The sequence below is a fragment of the Triturus cristatus genome, chromosome 11 (genome assembly GCF_964204655.1).
Source record: "Triturus cristatus chromosome 11, aTriCri1.1, whole genome shotgun sequence".
NCBI lineage: Eukaryota > Metazoa > Chordata > Amphibia > Caudata > Salamandridae > Triturus > Triturus cristatus.
The window spans coordinates 113767947-113786910 of NC_140594.1; positions in this window are offsets into that span (position 1 = coordinate 113767947).

The window sequence follows — 18964 nt, forward strand, 5'->3', positions numbered from 1 at the left end:
TTTGTAAACAGGGCTGACAGTCAGTGCCTCTAGTAGAGTTTGTAAACAGGGCTGACAGGCAGTGCCTCTAGTAGAGTTTGTAAACAGGGGTGACAGCCAGTGCCTCTAGTAGAGTTTGTAAACAGGGGTGACAGTCAGTGCCTCTAGTAGAGTTTGTAAACAGGACTGACAGACAGTGCCTCCAGTAGAGTTTCTAAACAGGGGTAAATGTCAGTGCCTCCAGTAGAGTTTCTAAACAGGGGTGACAGTAAGTGCCTCTAGAAGGGTTTGTAAACAGGGGTGACAGTCAGTGCCTCTAGTAGGGTTTGTAAACAGGGCTGACAGTCAGTGCCTCTAGCAGAGTTTGTAAACAGGGGTGACAGTCAGTGCCTCTAGAAGAGTTTGTAAACAGGGCTGACAGTCAGTGCCTCTAGTACAGTTTGTAAACGGGGCTGACAGTCAGTGCCACTCATAGAGTTTGTAAACAGGGGTTACAGTCAGTGCCTCTAGTAGAGTTTGTAAACAGGGGTGACAGTCAGTGCCTCTAGTAGAGTTTGTAAACAGAGCTAACAGTCAGTGCCTCTAGCAGAGTTTGTTAACAGGGGTGACAGTCAGTGCCTCTAGTAGGGTTTGTAAACAGGGCTGACAGTCAGTGCCTCTAGTAGAGTTTGTAAACAGGGCTGACAGGCAGTGCCTCTCATAGAGTTTGTAAACAGGGGTGACAGTCAGTGCCTCTAGTAGAGTTTGTAAACAGGGGTGACAGCCAGTGCCTCTAGTAGAGTTTGTAAACAGGGGTGACAGTCAGTGCCTCTAGTAGAGTTTGTAAACAGGACTGACAGACAGTGCCTCCAGTAGAGTTTCTAAACAGGGGTAAATGTCAGTGCCTCCAGTAGAGTTTCTAAACAGGGGTGACAGTAAGTGCCTCTAGAAGGGTTTGTAAACAGGGGTGACAGTCAGTGCCTCTAGTAGGGTTTGTAAACAGGGCTGACAGTCAGTGCCTCTAGCAGAGTTTGTAAACAGGGGTGACAGACAGTGCCTCCAGTAGAGTTTCTAAACAGGGGTAAAAGTCAGTGCCTCTAGTAGAGTTTCTAAACAGGGGTGACAGCAAGTGCCTCTAGTAGGGTTTGTAAACAGGGCTGACAGTCAGTGCCTCTAGCAGAGTTTGTAAACAGGCTGACAGTCAGTGCCTCTCATAGAGTTTGTAAACAGGGGTGACAGTCAGTGCCTCTAGTAGACTTTGTAAACAGGGGTGACAGTCAGTGCCTCTAGTAGAGTTTGTAAACAGGCTGACAGTCAGTGCCTCTCATAGAGTTTGTAAACAGGGGTGACAGTCAGTGCCTCTAGTAGAGTTTGTAAACAGGGGTGACAGTCAGTGCCTCTAGTAGAGTTTGTAAACAGAGCTAACAGTCAGTGCCTCTAGCAGAGTTTGTTAACAGGGGTGACAGTCAGTGCCTCTAGTAGGGTTTGTAAACAGGGCTGACAGTCAGTGCCTCTAGTAGAGTTTGTAAACAGGGCTGACAGGCAGTGCCTCTAGTAGAGTTTGTAAACAGGGGTGACAGCCAGTGCCTCTAGTAGAGTTTGTAAACAGGGGTGACAGTCAGTGCCTCTAGTAGAGTTTGTAAACAGGACTGACAGACAGTGCCTCCAGTAGAGTTTCTAAACAGGGGTAAATGTCAGTGCCTCCAGTAGAGTTTCTAAACAGGGGTGACAGTAAGTGCCTCTAGAAGGGTTTGTAAACAGGGGTGACAGTCAGTGCCTCTAGTAGGGTTTGTAAACAGGGCTGACAGTCAGTGCCTCTAGCAGAGTTTGTAAACAGGGGTGACAGTCAGTGCCTCTAGAAGAGTTTGTAAACAGGGCTGACAGTCAGTGCCTCTAGTACAGTTTGTAAACGGGGCTGACAGTCAGTGCCACTCATAGAGTTTGTAAACAGGGGTTACAGTCAGTGCCTCTAGTAGAGTTTGTAAACAGGGGTGACAGTCAGTGCCTCTAGTAGAGTTTGTAAACAGAGCTAACAGTCAGTGCCTCTAGCAGAGTTTGTAAACAGGGGTGACAGTCAGTGCCTCTAGTAGGGTTTGTAAACAGGGCTGACAGTCAGTGCCTCTAGTAGAGTTTGTAAACAGGGGTGACAGTCAGTGCCTCTAGTAGAGTTTGTAAACAGGACTGACAGACAGTGCCTCCAGTAGAGTTTCTAAACAGGGGTAAAAGTCAGTGCCTCCAGTAGAGTTTCTAAACAGGGGTGACAGTAAGTACCTCTAGTAGGGTTTGTAAACAGGGCTGACAGTCAGTGCCTCTAGCAGAGTTTGTAAACAGGGCTGACAGTCAGTGCCTCTAGTACAGTTTGTAAACAGGCTGACAGTCAGTGCCTCTCATAGAGTTTGTAAACAGGGGTGACAGTCAGTGCCTCTAGTAGAGTTTGTAAACAGGGGTGACAGTCAGTGCCTCTAGTAGAGTTTGTAAACAGAGCTAACAGTCAGTGCCTCTAGCAGAGTTTGTTAACAGGGGTGACAGTCAGTGCCTCTAGTAGGGTTTGTAAACAGGGCTGACAGTCAGTGCCTCTAGTAGAGTTTGTAAACAGGGCTGACAGGCAGTGCCTCTAGTAGAGTTTGTAAACAGGGGTAACAGTCAGTGCCTCCTATAGAGTTTGTAAACAGGGGTGACAGTAAGTGCCTCTAGTAGGGTTTGTAAACGGGGCTAACAATCAGTGCCTCCAGTAGAGTTTGTAAACAGGGGTGAAAGCCAGTGCCTCTAGCAGAGTTTGTAAACAGGGGTGACAGTCAGTGCCTCTAGTAGGGTTTGTAAACAAGGCTAACAGTCAGTGCCTCTAGTAGAGTTTGTAAACAGGGGTGACAGTCAGTGCCTCTAGTACAGTTTGTAAACAGGGCTAACAGTCAGTGCCGCTCGTAGAGTTTGTAAACAGGGCTAACATTCAGTGCCTCTAGTAGAGTTTGTAAACATGGGTGACAGTCAGTGCCTCTAGTAGAATTTGTTAACAGGCTAATAGTCAGTGCCTCTAGTAGAGTTTGTAAATAGGGGTGACAGTCAGTGCCTCTAGTAGAGTTTGTAAACAGGGGTGACAGTCAGTGCCTCTAATAGAGTTTGTGAACGGTTCCACTCCTTGTTGTGGATGGCTTTGCTAGGTGAATGTCCCTTACCTCGGACTCAGAAGCCTTTGTGGAGTGTGTGGAATCGGAGTCTGGCATGGCACCTGCAAAAAACAAGCACTGGCAAAGCCAACAGGTTTCTCCTTCGGGACGTATTGGATTTGCCAATGTCCTTTAGCCATGCTGACAAGCATCAACGAAATAATATGCAGCCTAGGGAAAAAGTAAAAAGACAAAGGTATGATATGGATAGGTACATTTTTTAAAGAAATAGGAGTTGTGCAAAAGTAGCTGTCTGGTTTTCCGCCATAAAAGTATAATAATAAATTAAAAAAGGACTCCTGATGGGGGAAAGGAGCAGCAGTGAGGGGCGGGAAGAGTGTGCAATGAGTTAAAGAGGGTGGTGGGGGGAAGCAGCACTCCCTAGAGAAGAGCAAGTGGGTAAGAGGGAGAAGCACATGAGTGAAAGTGCAACACAGAGGGGGCAGGTGATGCACACAGGTGATGATAGAAACACAGAGCATTATGGAGGGGGGGCAATACATGAGGGTTGAAGGAGACAGCTGAAAAACACAGGCACTCTTATGGTGTGCTTAGCCAAAAATAAAATCTCTGAGAATTAAGGAGTGGAAGGACATAAGTAATTAAGATATGCTACAGAGGAGGGAGAAACTCATGAAGAGGAAGGAAAGCCCACACAAACCAACCAATAAAGAGCAAGCAAATGAGAGTGAAAATAAAGCCAACCAATGGTAAGCTATGGGCGTGTTCTAAGCCCACTGTAAGCTGACAATAGGTCTTTTTGCAACCAGACGGCTTGTGCTGTAGCATGGGTGAGATCTAATAAAATGGGAACAATCCTTGCAATACACAATACCGTAGCACTGTACGCCTGTGTCAGGTCAACACACTAAGTCCCTATGCAAAGAATAACTTAACTTTTATGCAAGGGAAGAAAGATCGGAGCCAGTACATGATTAATAAATGTTAGATTTGGGGGTCTCTAGTTAGCAGAGGTAGGTACCTTTGACCAAATAGGGACCCTTGCGTCTAGTCATGGTAAGGGGCTACAGTCCTAAAATAACCCCTGCTCACCCCCTTTGTAGCTTGGCACGAGCAGGCAGGCTTATCTCAGAGGCAGTGTGTAAAGCATTTGTGAACACATACAGTAATACAGTGAAAACACTACAGATGGACACCACACAGGTTTAGAAAAATCAGTAATCTTACTAGACTTAACACAAGACCAATGACAAAAATCCACAATACTGTGATCAAAAATAGACTTTAAAATGGTAGGAAACAGCTTAGTTCACTTTAGATTGCAAATGCGACACTTTACTCTCAAAGTACCTTGGATGCGTAACGCAGAACAAACAAAAGGGTTGCAGGGAAGGTGATGCTTCGGTTCCTTACACTCAGGGGAGTGGATTCGTCGGTTCCTTACTGTTGTGCAGGGGTGTTGATGCTCACTTACTTACTGTTTGGGGAGGTGATGCGTTGGTTTCTTACTGCGATCCGTTGCGATGACGCTCCGGTGCAATGCGACAAAATGGCGTCTTGGGTACAATGAGACAACGTAGGTGCGATGCGTGCACGCCCGACGGCCGTGCGGTGACTCAGTGATCTTCTGAGCCGCGACAGGCCCTGCGACACGCTTCTCCGGTAATGCGACGGCGACCTCTGCGGCGGCGGCACGCTTCTCCGTTGATGCAACGCGCTTCGGGGATGCGATGGTGACAGCGACATTGGCGGCACGCTTACTCGGTGATGCGATGGCAACTGCTGCGGCGGCGACACGCTTCTTCTTCGTTGAGTCACGCTTCCAGCTCCCAGCGACAAGCAGTCTCTCAGAAGGCCCAGCACAACAGTAGGTACTTCAATTCCCAGCAAGGGAAATCAGGGGGGAGCTGGTGGTGAAGTCTTGTATCCCTGAGACTTCAGGCAGGAGGCAAGTTCAGAGTTCAAGCCCTTTGAGATCTTCTACAAGATGATGAAAAGCACACTCAGTCCTCTTCTCCTTTCGTTGGCAATGAAGCAACCACTGCAGGCCAACCCCCAAACACACAACACAGGGGTAGTCTCCTCCTTCAGCTTCCTGGTTCTTCTCTCAGTAAAGGTTTGTCTTGATTCCCAGAAGTGATCTAAAGCTCTGGGGTCCTGCTCCCCCTTTTTATACACAGAAATCCTTTGTCTCTGAAGGCAGAGAGTGTCTGTACCTAGTCCAAACCAGTTCTGGGTGCATTCTGCCAGTGCACAACTTCTTCCTTTGTCAATGTGGGCCATGGTCATCAGACGCACCACAGGAGGAGGAATGCATTGTGGAAGGCAGGCACAGTCCTATTCAAGCCCAGGTGCTACTCTTCCCACCACTCCCAATGCAGATAGGTCTATTCAGCCTTGTGCTGACTCACCCTGTCTCCTGGAGCCTCCCCAGCCCCTGTCACTCATAAACCAGACATGCAATACACAACCTAGCTGAGGCAGGCTGGATGGTTAGGTAAGAAAATCCCTACTTTCTAAAAGTGGTATTTTCAAATACAGAATGTTAAAACCAAGTTTACTAAAATATGTATTTTATCATTCTGAGTTCAGGCATACTAAATTCGTTTTTCTACCATGTTCCCTGGGTCAGTTAGAATTATAAGATGTTATAATCAAACTGCCCATTCTGGCCTATGGGGACAGGTAGCCTTGCAATATTGAAAAACGAAAATGGCTGTAATTCACTATCAGGACATGTCACACACATCAGAGCATGTCCTACCTTTCACATACAATGCACCCTGCCCTTGGGCCTACCTTAGGGGTGGCTAACATGTAGAAAACGGAAGGTTAAGGGACTGGTAAGTGGGTGCACTTACCAAGTCAACATGGCAGTACTGGACTGCACACAGGCTCTGCAATGGCAGGCCTGAGCCACATTTTACAAGCTGCTTCTGTGGGTGGCACAGCCAGTGCTGCAAGCCCACCAGCACCATTTGATTTACAGGCCCTGGGAACACATGGTGCACTGTACTAGGGTCTGACAAGTAAATCAAATAAGCCAATCATGGAGTCACTAATCCATTACAACAATTTAGCACTGATCAGCAGTGGTAAAGTGCCCTCCACATTGCCCTCCCAGTGCTGTAGAGCAGCCCTGGTACTGCCCTTGCTACTTGGCCCTTGCATAGCAGGCTATCTGCATTAGTTGCGCCAAGGTACCCCTTGTGTGATAAGTTGTGCTTTACAAATTCCAATAACATAACATCTCATAACATACCATATAACACAACATAACATAGCATGTAACATAAGATAACATCATGGCTTTGTAGCACTTGCAAGCCTGAATTCTTTATTATTTTAATTTTTTTTTAAAGAGGAGTAGTCAGTAGGGTGAAGGAATGTTTCTGTCAGGAGAATGTGTGAGACTTGTCATTGGGGGGGGCCTATCATGCTCCTAAACTGGTGTTTTCTTAGGTCGAGCCTGGGCAGTGCATGTGCTGCTCTGCGAGCCATGTTGTATTGCAGTATGTAGTTTAAGCCCTGCCCACTGTCCCCTCATATTTGTCATTGGCTTGTGTCATTGTCCTTCACAAATGCATTCATTTGATTCATTAATAGGCTTGTTAGTCCCTCCTTAGTACCGCCTTGTCTTCATTTGTAACCTCCCATGAGGACTGACCCTTTTACTTCGGTTGTTGCACGGTACTTCTTCTTTAGTCTGTAAGCACTAGTTTCTTTAATGAGTTTCTTGCTGCAGGAAGACAGGAGGGTCTCTCATGCACAGTTGTGACCACTGGCTTGTTTATTTAACTGGCATCACACAGGGAGCACTTCAGGGGCCAGGGGAGACAGAGGGGAGCAACTCAGCGATGCCTTCAAGCATTTGGAGTGCAATAGGTCTCGCATTTGCGAGAGTTTAAACTATTGGCATTGTAAATGACAATGCCTTTCTTTTATGTTTTAAAATCCAAAACATAAATAAAATCAATTGTCATTTACAATGCCAATAGCTCAAACTCGCGTAAATGCGAGACCTGTTGCATTGCAGATGCTTGTTGTGTTTCCTGCCATCAGTTCTTTGTCCGCACTGTACCAGCAGCATCTATTTTCAGCCCCGCAGGGCCCAGAGTGAGCTCTCTGTCAGCAGTCTTGGCCAATCAGCGTTTTCTTGTGGTTGGAGGGGTTCTCCTTCATAGTTCTGTTCTATCTCCACACACTCTCCCTCGCACCCTGCCCCTCACACACAGATAAACCCACGCGGACATCTGAATGTGTCCCAGGAGAGACCCTGGAGGGATGAGAAACAACACTGACAGATTTCAGTTATCTGCCAAGCAGGAAACAAATGGCCAGATTCTTATAACAAAAATAAAACAGCATCCCAGAATCACATTGCGGCTTTACTACCTAGTAAGGATGTAGATTTCTTATGTTTGGAACGTGCAAAGTTTTCAAGAGTTCACCTGGAAACATGCGTCAGTCACAGGTTTTTCCAGGACTATTTCCCAAATCTGCTGTGCGTTCACTGTACGCTTGAGCTGATACATACATTTGTGTGTGCTTATGTCAAAACCTCTAAGTGTGCTCTAAGCACTTTCATGTTTTTTTTCTTTTTGCCCAAAGGGAAAATCTTTGCCTCCTGTACCCCTTCCAATTTCGGGGTGTTGTAGCCCCTCCCTACCCTGCAAAAGGATTTTCAAAAGAGAATGCGCCAAGCGATTGCACTTGGTGGTCATTTTGACCACCTAGCGCAATTGCTTGGCGGATTCTGTTTTTTGGTTCATCAAATAATCGACCCTCTTTAAAATCTTTGTGTTTTTAAAATACATTTATTTATTTGTTAATGAATCTGAACCACCAAAAATGTTCTTTTGTAAATATTGATATCACTGCTTTATTGCGCCGTCTCTCGCTGGTTTCACTTGTCACTTTGCGCCATTCACTTCCCCCACGAGCACAATTGTGCACAAGTTTGTACAGGTTACATGTACATTCAATGGAATATAGTGCTGTCCACTACTTTGAATACAGACTGCTCTTTGCAATCATTGCAATAACCATTAATGTCTCACTGTCTCCTTCCCTTTGCAATTGTTGTGCATGTTTTCATATATTTCTCTTTAGGTATTACCTGTTGAGATGTTGTTACTTGTTGTATACACTTATTACCCAGGTCTCATCTGGGTCTACGGGTAGCCTCCTGTATTTTAATCCAGTGTCCACATTGTAACACACTATTGCCCTCTCCATTATCCATACGACCTCTAAGCGTGTGAAGCACCATTAGCGTGACATTATTGCCCACTGACCAAACTTGTAAGACACCAACAGCAGTCATCCTTTTGTCCACAGCATAAAGAGCACCATTGCCACTTCAGTCTACATCTCAACCCACACCACGTAAAACACCATGCAATGTTTGTGTGCACATTGCCCCATGTTTTACAGCTCTTCTGATTCAACAGTCGTCCTCATTGCCCCACATATTTACATCATCATTGCCATTGGAATATTCACCAGACCACTGTAAGAAAGGAACTATTGCCCTAACTGTATCCCTGTGCCCTCTGGTATCTATAAATAGAATCATTGCCATGTCCGTAATCCTCATTAATCAAGCTTGTGAAACATTACTGGCATTCAAGTCTCCACACACATCTCACAGTTTGAAAGCACGCATTGCCACACTATAATGCGCATTGCCCAGCTGTGGATATTGCGAGTTCACTCACTCCCCTGATGTACAACGCACCGATTCCAGGCCGAGCATCCTCTCCCTGCTTCCCTCATCCCGGGTCTGGCCAGCAGGGTTGGAGCTCCTCTGGACCCTCATCCTCCTGGGCTGGCCCAAGCAGTGCCTGTGCAGCAGGGCACAGTAGTGTCAGCAGTGAGTGGTGACACGGTGGGGCTCGGTAGGCCATCCTCCACCAGGGTGGTTCCGGAGTAGAGCTGTGTTCTTCCAGTTTCCACAGGAGATCCCATGCTTAACTTCCGGTGGAAGGGGCACGCTCCTGCTGGGCTGTGAATGGCAGCGGCATAGAGGACCGTCCATGCAGGTGTGCTGCACTGACACAGCGCGGGTAGCCTGTTAATGTCACCAGCTGGGAACCTCTCCTGCTCTGTAAGAGGCACTGTGTTTGCCCTCCCTCCCAGCCTTATTTCCTCCATCTGGCGACCACTCCACTGGGGCTTAGAGGGAGGACTGGGATTCAACGCGGTCAGGAGTACCCAAGGCTGCAAGGGAAGCGGACGCGCTCCATATGGGGGCTGCTTGTACTGAGTGGACCTGCAATCCATCCCCAAAGCAGCCTCGGAGATCCGTTCGGACACCACAAGGGAAACTAATGACCAGGTACGTGGCCACTGACAAGAAGCTGGAGTATTAGACACAGTGGACCCCACACAGGTGCAACTGATAAACCAGCACAAGGTCAGTGGCTACAAGTGGAGTTGAAAATAAAGGTGCGGTGGGTGCCAGAGTACCCCAAGCACTGGAGAATTAAATACAGTCACCCTTAACATATAAATGATTGTTGCTGTCCCTTCAGTGAACTTCATTGTTCTCTGCATGTGTCAGATAAGATTCATAACCATTCTATGATGCTGTTGCGGGAGAGTGGCGGTCCAAGTACCTGCTTTCTGCTAAAGCAAGCTTTCACTGGGGATTGTTTCAGTCACTGCCAAGTCAAGGCATGCACGGGACATTTTCTGGCTGTTGAAACCAGGAAATGTTTGCTTCCTCGGCTTGACAGAAACTTGGCTTTGTATTAAAGTCGTTCTAAAAGCAGAGGAAGCTGGGGTCGCAATGTTAACAAGAGCCGAAGCACCCAGGAGGGTGGAGTTGCAATGTTAACAAGAGCCGATGCACCCTGGACTGTGGGGTCGCAATGTTAACAAGAGCCGAAGCACCCAGGAGGGTGGAGGTGCAATGTTAACAAGAGCCGAAGCACCCAGGAGGGTGGAGTTGCAATGTTAACAAGAGCCGATGCACCCTGGACGGTGGGGTTACAATGTTAACAAGAGCCGATACACCCTGGACGGTGGGGTTACAATGTTAACAAGAGCTGAAACACCCAGGAGGGAAAGTTGCAATGTTAACAAGACCCGAAACACAAGAGCTGATACACCCAGGAGGGTGGGGTTACAATGTTAACAAGAGTCGATATACCGAGGCAGGTAGGGTAACAATGTTAACAAGAGTCAATACACCAAGGAGGGTGGGGTTGCAATGTTAACAAGAGCTAATTCACCCAGGAGGGTGGAGTTGAAATGTTAACAAGAGTCGATACACCCAGGAGGGTGGGTTTGCAATGTTAACAAGAGCTGATACACCCAGGAGGGTGGAATTTATTTATTTGAAGAGTTTTATAGAGCGCGAACAAGATCCCGCTGGGTATCAGAGCGCTGTACAACGCAGCCAGCTGGAAGGTTGGTACATGAGGACAAAACAGATAGCTAAACTTAATGGAGACAAAGTAGACCTGTAAACAATTAACAAGATAAAGATTGCATAGTGGACAGGGAATACATGGTTTTAGTTCAACGCCCATTAGTTGTGAGGCTAAGGGACTAATGTCACAAGTAATTATTCCAGAGCAAACCTTTGACTTCATTTTTAAATGCATACGTCGAGGGGTTCATTCTAATTTCTGGTGGGAGGGCATTCCAAACTCTCAGAGCACACCCTGAGAAGGCACGTCTGTAGGTTCTCTTCTGTTTGAACTTTGGTTGTTTCAGCAGTAAAGTGTGTGAACTTCTTAGTTTGCGATTCCCACCCGATAACTCAAGTTTATTTGCCAGGTAGGTGGGAGTGTTCTGATGGAGCGCTTTGTGCGTTAGGCAGGCTATTTTATACCTGGTCCTAGAATCAATGGGGAGCCAGTTGAGATGGAGTAGGTCTGGTGTGATGTGGTTATGCTTTCTTGAGCCGGTGATGAGTCTGGCAGCAGAGTTCAGAGTGGCCCTTAAAGAGAGATAGCTAGGGATTGGACAGCTTGTTTCAGGTCAGTAGGGGGCAGGAAAGGTTTGATTTTCCTTGGTGCGCATAGTTGGTGTTTGGCTCCACTTGTTGTTGCACTGATGTGATTTTGCATATTCAGGCATTTGTCCAGGATGAAGCCTAGTAATCAAGCGGAGCTTACAACATGAGGGGTGCAATTGAGTGCTGTTAGTTGCTTGAGCCAGTCCCGAATGGGTGCATTGTGGTTATGGGGGGCAATCAGGAGGAATTATGTTTTGAGCGTATTTAACATAAGGTGGTTGTGAGCTAACCACTGCTGAGTTTCCAAAAGAACATGGTTGATGGTAGTTATGTCGTCCGGAGAGGGGATTTTCATATACAGTTGTGTATTATCCGCATACATATGATATTGAATCTTAGATCATTTCAGAATTTCGGTGAGAGGTTCCAGGTAGGGGTTGAAAAGAGTGGGCGAGAGTGCCGATCCTTGTGGAACTCCAATAGAGAACGGCTTACTGTTGGAAAGGTCATTGATGATTTTGATTTTTTTAGATCTATTTTGAAGGAATGAGGCAAACCAATTTAGGACTGGACCTGATAACCCCATACTTGTTTCTAGCAGGTTGATTAGTTTGTCGGGTTTGACCGTGTCAAACGCAGAGCAAAGATCCAGCAGAATAATTAGACAAGGTTCATTTTGGTCAAGTATTCTTAAAACACCGTATACTATGTGTGTTAATGCAGTTTCGGTACTGTGACCCGATCTGAAGCCTGATTGGTGTTGGTCGAGTAATTGGAAATGCTCAATGTGGTTGCAGAGTTGTGTATGGACATGCTTCTCAAGAAGATTAGACAGAGTCATGATATTGGAGATTGGTCGGAAGTTGTTAGGGTCAGATAAGTCTGTCATAGGTTTCTTTGGGATGGGGGTGACTTGCCCGATCTTGCGGCAATCGGGATCACTCCTTGTGTGAGAGATTCATGTACAATCTTCGGCCAAAGAGGGAAAATGGACAAGATAAGTTAATTAAATCGTTTGGAGGGCATAGGATCAAAGAAGTGATTTGATGGTTTTAATGTGGTCATGATGTTGAGTAGCTCAGCATCGTCCGGTAGTCTGAAGCTATTCCAAGAAGCATCATTATTCTGCGGCGATCTGAAGTGATCAGATTTGGCAGTGCGTATATGTTTGTTATAAGCTTTCCTAGTCTTTCTTAGTTGTTTAAGGTTGTCTAGGGAGAGGGAGGGAGGTTCTCCACGTTCTTTCATCAAGTCTGAGTTTACGTCGTTCCACAATGAGGGAGATGTTAAACCAGGGTTTAGAGTGTTTGCTAGGGATTCTTTTGAGTTGCAGGGGAGCCAGAGCATCAAAGATATCAGTTATGGAGTTGGTGTAGTGCTCGGCGTGTTCCACGAGATTTGTCATGTTAGGAGGTGGCTACTGAAGATTATTGCTCATGGTGGTAAGATCATTTATGTTGATGTTTCTCAGCTCACGTGCCCATTGTTTATTTTTCAGAGGTTGACCATGTCTAATCAACACCTTTTCTAAGATGCTGAAGGAGATTAGGAAGTGATCTGACCCATCGCAAGGTAATATATTATCCAATTGTATGATATTATCCTTGGCAATAATGAGATCTAGTGTGGCACCTTTGTGGTGTGTAGGCTTGTTGCAGGATTGGGTGAGGTTCAGGTCAGTTAGGAAGGTCTTGAAGGTATGTACTAATGGATCATTAGCATTCTCCCAATGTAAGTTGAAATCACCAAGGAAGATATGGTTATGTGATTGGACCGCGTTGACTGATATACTCTACATTATTTGTTCAATGAACAGCAGATTGTCTCCAGGAGGGTGATAAATCATGTGGAGTTGCAATGATAACAATAGCCGAAACACCCAGGAGGGTGGGTTGCAATGTTAACAAGAACAGATGCACCCAGGAGGGTGGGGTTACAATGTTAACAGGAGCCGAAACACCCAGGAGGGTGGGTTGCAATGTTAACAAGAGCCATACACCCAGAAGGGTGGGGTTACAATATTAACCAGAGTCGATTCACCCAGGAGGGTGAGGTTACCATGTTAACAAGAGTCGATACACCCAGGAGGGTGGGTTTACAATGTTAACATGAGCCGAAACACCGTGGAGGGTGGGGTTGCAATGTTAACAAGAGCTTAAACACCCAAGCGGGTGGGGTTGCAATGTTAACAAGAGCTGATACTCCCAGGAGGGAGGGGCTACAATGTTAACAAGAGTCGATACACCCAGGAGGGGGGGGGGTTGCAATGTTACCAAGAGCTAATACACCCAGGAGGGTGGAGTTGCAATGTTAACAAGAGTTGATATACCCAGGAGGGTGGGGCTGCAATGTTAACAAGAGCTGGTACATCCAGGATGGTGGGGTTGCAATGTTAACAAGAGTAGATATACCCAGGAGGGTGGGCTTGCAATGTTAACAAGAGCTGATACACTCAGGAGGGTGGGATTGCAATATTAGCAAGCGTCAATATACCCAGGTGGGTAGGGTTACAATGTTAACAAGACCTGATACACCCAGGAGGGAGGGGTTGTCATTCTTCACAAGTGCTGATACAGCCAGGAGAGTGGGGTTGCAATGTTAACAAGAGCTGATACACCCAGGAGGGTGGGGTTGCAATGTAAACAAGAGCTGATATACCCAGGAGGGTGGGGCTGTTATTGTTTGCAAGTGCCAATACACCCAGGAGGGTGGGGTTGCAATGTTAACAAGAGCTGATACACCCAGGAGGTTGCGGTTGCAATGTTATCAAGAGCCGATACATCCAGGAGGGTGGGGTTGTCATTGTTTACAAGTGCTGCTACACCCAGGAGGGTGGGGTTTACATTGTTTACAAGTGCTGATACAACCAGGAGGATGGGTTTGCAATGATAGCAAGAGTTGATACACCCATGAGGGAGGGGTTGTCATTCTACACAAGTGCTGCTACAAGCAGGGGAGTGGGGTTGCAATGTTAACAAGTGCTGATACAGCCAGGAGAGTGGGGTTGCAATGTTAACAAGAGCTGATACACCCAGGAGTGTGGGGTTGCAATGTTAACAAGAGCTGATACACCCAGGAGGGTGGGGTTGCAATGTAAACAAGAGCTGATATACCCAGGAGGGTGGGGCTGTTATTGTTTGCAAGTGCCAATACACCCAGGAGGGTGGGGTTGCAATGTTAACAAGAGCTGATACACCCAGGAGGGTGGGGTTGCAATGTAAACAAGAGCTGATATACCCAGGAGGGTGGGGCTGTTATTGTTTGCAAGTGCCAATACACCCAGGAGGGTGGGGTTGCAATGTTAACAAGAGCTGATACACCCAGGAGGTTGCGGTTGCAATGTTATCAAGAGCCGATACATCCAGGAGGGTGGGGTTGTCATTGTTTACAAGTGCTGCTACACCCAGGAGGGTGGGGTTTGCATTGTTTACAAGTGCTGATACAAGCTGGAGGGTGGGTTTGCAATGATAGCAAGAGTTGATACACCCAGGAGGGTGGGGTGTCAACTGTATTGTGAGACCCTTAAACAGCATGACAGGTGCATCAAGGAAACTTTCTCATCACTAGCTGGAGTGGGTTTCTGATTCAAAAGAGCTTAAAAAGGTGTAAAGTGTCCAGTTAGCCTGGCAAAAGGATTGTAATGAGGCATTTGTATATGTGGTCTATAACCTCCTCTCGTTTTGTTTGTAAACTCTTTTTATTGAGGTTTTTATTACACCTGAACAACAATTGCAGCCATATAAGAAACATTTAGCATGAAATAGGTACATTTTGTTTGAACGTCGGCTACATTCTGCACAGTAATGCATGGCTAGCGGTTCAGGTTAGATATCGAAACAGCGAGGCAGGTCTGACGTAGGAACATAGAGCATAGTGTTGCCCGAATGTGTTGGGGTTGAGTCTGTTGTGACTCGGGCCACATTACGAGCTTATGAAGGAGGTAAACCTGTAAAAAGTAGTGATGGCGAGTAAAAGGAAACGGTAAAGGAGGGGGACAATTGGACAGCAGCACGAGCCAGAGCTGGGGGTTTTACCTCAGGGGATCCATGTGCAGGTGGGACCATCTTGACCCTCCAGTCCCGCCGCTTGTGTGGCAATGTTCCAACTGTGTTGTGAGATGGACTGTGATTGGAGCCGGTGAACCAGGTATAGGGCAAAATGATAGTCTAATGCTTGGTTTTCGTGGGGGGGGGGGGGGGGTGGGGGGGGAGGTCATTGCGCACCAGTTCTCGAAACTGGGTGAGCATGGTGTCCCAGGCTGCCGCTACAGGTCTTTAATGGAGGTGTCGGGCTTCCTCATAAAGTAAGGTAACACTCTCGGCTTCCCCCCAACGAAGGAGCGCCTTGTGCCACTATGAGCCGGCTGGGGTTTGGTTGGTTCATCAGTGTAATGTGAGGGTCCGTTTAGGTAAAAATAGGTCTAGGCTCGTGAATTGTGCTCACACTTGGTGATTTTTTTCTCCATTTGTAGATTCCTAGGGCAATTGCTTCCCATGTGTTCAGGATGGTGAGAGTGGTAACGGAGGCAATGGCATCATGGATAGCGTGCAAGTAATGAGCAAGGGACAGGCATGACCATAGCATATGTTGGATGTTGTCTGCATTGGACTGGCATTTAGGGCAGGTGAGATATGCCACTGAGAATCTGCGGGTCAGCCTGGAAGGTGTTAGGTAGGCTCTATGATGTATCATGTATTGTATGTTTTCAAACCTCGTATTACGAGAAATGCTTTGTGGGGACTTCAGAGCCGCGTTCCATTCAGAATCATGTATGGGGTATGCAAAGTCATCCTCCCACGTTTGCTGAAGGGGAGCTAAAGAGACCCCCACATTTTCCCTGAAGGCTTTATTCAGCCATGTGATTAAATGGCTCCCAGAGGCCATGGTGTACAGGATGTGTATGACGGCATAAGTGGGGGGTACTTCGTTGGCTGTGTGCCATAAGTGTCAACATGCAGCCAACAGCCATCCTTGAAAAGGAATTAGCTTAGGGGGATATCACAGTCTTGTCAAAGCTGGTCAAAGGTTAATATATGATCGTTTTGGAATAGGTTGCCCACTGTGTCAATGGATTTATTGTGCCAGGTAGAGAGGTCTTCAGCCGTAAAGCACCCAAGGAATCTTGGTAGGCCCTGGAGGGGAATAGTGAGAGCATATGCTTGGACGTGGCGCGTCAGTTGGAAGATCCGGGCAAGGCATTTACGAGCTACCCGTACATGCAGTGACCAGGAGCGTTGCATTTTAGTAGTGGGCAATAGCAGCTGACAGAGGATGTCAGAGGATAAGGGCCCGTCTCTGGTGCTGGTTTCAAATAGATTTCCACCTGCAAGCCAGTGGGCTACCCACTGAAAGTTTCCACTGCTCAGGCCAGTGCAACACTGCTGAACCAGATCTCCTGGGGGGCGCGCCTCGGAGCAGAGGGAAGACACACGTTGTCCAGTTTACCCGCAGACTCGTTGCTGCTTAAAAATCTTGGAGGGTCGTGTAGATTGTCTCGGCACTCGCGCTGGCATTCTGATAACAAAGCAGCAGGTCATCAGCATATAATGACACCGCATGTGTGGTTCCATCCAGTGGGGTCCCCCACCCCATGCCCTCCGATCAAAGGGAAGCGCCAAGGGCTCCATGGCAATGGCAACGAGTATGGTGGAAAGAGGACAGCCCTGGCACCACTCACCGGGAATGAAGCAGAAATCAGACGGCAAATTCGCACTCAAGAGGATGCGGTAGTATACAACAGCTTTGTGTAGATATATATCCTAGGTGATGACTACCAATTCCAAGTTTGGTCAGCACCTGGAAGAGCTAGTCCCAGCCAGTATATCGAATGACTTCTCTAGGTCAAGTATCAAACATGGCGTGTGGGGGAACTGCAACGATGTCTGATCCATCACATGGACATGTCTTCTAAGATTACTTGAGGGCTGCGGTCTGGGACAAATCCATTTTGTTGAAGGTGTGTGATGTTAGGCAGTATATGGAGGTAGTAATCTGCGAGTATATGCTCTAATATTTTCAAATCAGCACCCAGGATGGCTATGGATTGTTAAGAGGACAGGCGAGTGAGATCCCTATCAGGCTTGAGCAGGGAAATAAGGAGGGACTCCTTAAGGGATGCCGGGAGTGCTCTGGTATCAAGTGCCTTATTGTACATGTCTGCTAGTTTGGAGATAGGTGAGTAGAGAAAGGATAGTAATACTACAAAAAGACTCCGTTCATTACTGGCATATTACCGGCCAGGCTGTGGATAGCCTTTTTCACCTCAACCGCTGGGATCAAGTCATTGATTTACTTGCGCTCGATGGCGGAGATGCTGGGTATGGATAGGTGTGCCAGGAACACCCCGCTACATTGAAAGGCGGAGCAAGGGGTTGCTGATAAAGGGCAGAGCAGTAGTCGTAGAATGCCTGCAATATGTCTTATTGCGAGCACAGGGACGGGACAACCGCTTGGGCTATTTCGATGATGAGGGGTGCGCTTGTCTCCTGGCATGCTAGCCACGTCAGGTTTTGCTCCAGTTGAGTGCATCCGGGGTGTATAGGCTGTGAAGTTGAAGCATCGGAGACGCTGCATTAGGGTTTGCCTGGCCTTCTCTGGCTGTTGCCAGAGTTGGGTGTTTGGTAACATCGGGGGGCTTGTCGCTCGAGGTCTTCCAGAGTCTCCTCAGCTTCTGTTAGGTCTCTGTCCAGCACCCGGTGGACTCTCTATATGTTTTAAATACACAGGCCCCTGGTGACCACCTTAAAGGAGTCCCACTTTGTAGTGTGCGTGCTTTGTAGCTGTGGCATTGTTTTTGGGAAAGAGGTGACTTTAATGCGTAAGTTGGGAGTTGTGGAAAACTGGATAGTCTAGGATGTCTTGGGGTAGACCTCAGGTAGGAACTGGTGAGGGTGTTAGCTCCAGTCCATGTCAATTATGTGAGCTGCATGGTCGGAGACGACTTGACCAAGGATGTCCAAGTGTTTGAGCTGTGGCACTATGAAGGTAGAGCATTAAATCGATCTAGGTGGATCGAGTAGTGTGAATATTGTTTGGTTTGTGGGTCGTGGGCTCTCCAAGCATCCGACAGTGACCCGTTGGGCAAACTGCGACAAGTAGACATGTGCGGGCGCCTGGGGGAGTCGCGGGTGCAATCTATCCAAGTGGACATCGAGGACGCTGTTATAGTCCCCACCCAACACTCAAGGTATGTCCTCCCATTGGGGTAAGACCCTCGACAGGGAGGTCCAGAAGTTGGATTGGTCCAAGTTAGGAGCGTAGATACACCCCAGCACCACCAGGATACCATCTAAGCAGCCATTTATAAAGACATAGCTTTCCTCCTTGTTAATGATTGTGCTGAGTATCAGGGAGGGTGTACCTGGGCAGGTCCAGATCAGTGCACCTTGTGCATTTGCTGAGTATGTTGTGCTGTGTATAATACCTCTCCCTTGCTTACTGAGCCTCTGGAGCTCTCCGCTGGTCAGATAAGTTTACTGAACGAAGCTGATGTGCGCAGTTTGCAGCTTGATGTATATGTAGACAGAGGAGCTATGTGTAGCGCTGTGTGAATGCCCTAACGTTAAGTGTTAAGAACCTCGTCTGGAGATGGTGTGGCTTAGAGTAGGGGTGTGTAGAGGTGCATCTTGACTGCATGCCACCGCAAGGCCCAACGTCACCCCTCCCTCCACCCGTGCCAATGGGTGTGGATCCTGTAATGCTCGTGCTGCAGGAGAAGCAACTGTGAGAACATAAAACAAACTGTGTCAAGAGCCGCAGCAACTGGCTGGGCACCCAAACAGTAGCCAAGAGAACATTTCGTAGCTTGGGGGGCTGTAGTAAACAGGGATCTAGGTGACGAAGATGGGAAATACCGGGTAGAGAGCAGGAAATCCATGCTCATTACAGTCTTGGCTCAATGGGAACAGCCGTC